Raw genomic sequence first — 793 nt, 5'->3', positions numbered from 1 at the left:
AGACCCATCAGGAAACTTCATTCTCCCAAGCTTCAAGACCCCACCTGGCCCACTGACAGCCTCTGTGCATCCTTCAAGTATTCAGCCAGGCCTCTCTGTTCCTTTCTCATTAGCAAGAAACAATTACAATTATACCTTACACTCAGGCTTGTGCCACTTTCCTGGCATCAAAGTATAGTTCCAATGCATTCAAATATTTAAGAAGCTTTCTGTCTCTCAAATTGATGTTCAATGGCAAATGTCCCTAGCAAAAGGGAGTTTTGACTTTCCACCCACAAAATACGTGGTCGTGAGTGGGAGTAGAATGCCTCTTGTCTTCATCAACGCAGGGCAAGCTAAGCCGGAGCAGCCGGATGTGCCTACATCAACTCACCAGAAGTGAACCGCTGTCGTACCGGGCGCAGAAGCAAAAACTCTCAAATAGATTTTTGGGGGGTTCCCTTTCAAATAATTCCAGTGAAGAACCCCAGGGGGTGTGGGGGCGTTTTGAGAAACTTGGGCTGGAGTCTGTGAACGTGCACAGGCAGGACCCGCGCCAGGTGCCCAGTGACCAGCCCTCCCCTTCCGGAGCGCAAGACTTGGGGGCTCCGGCAAGAGTCGCGAAGGCTCCAGCCCGCCCGCCTGTCGCTGTCTCCATCTGCGCTCTTCCTTCCCCAGGAAACAAATGGTGGATCAGACCTCCCAGGCTCTCGGTTTCCCCAGTGTTTGGCGGCACGCCAGGGCACCGAGGCTCCTCCCCGCAGTACAGGGTGACAGACCCCACCCCACCCTCCGAAGCTCCCGCCCCCCCACC

This window comes from Ailuropoda melanoleuca, chromosome 7 (assembly GCF_002007445.2).
Source record: "Ailuropoda melanoleuca isolate Jingjing chromosome 7, ASM200744v2, whole genome shotgun sequence".
In the NCBI taxonomy this organism is placed as follows: domain Eukaryota; kingdom Metazoa; phylum Chordata; class Mammalia; order Carnivora; family Ursidae; genus Ailuropoda; species Ailuropoda melanoleuca.
Note: the sequence above shows the minus strand (reverse complement) of the source record.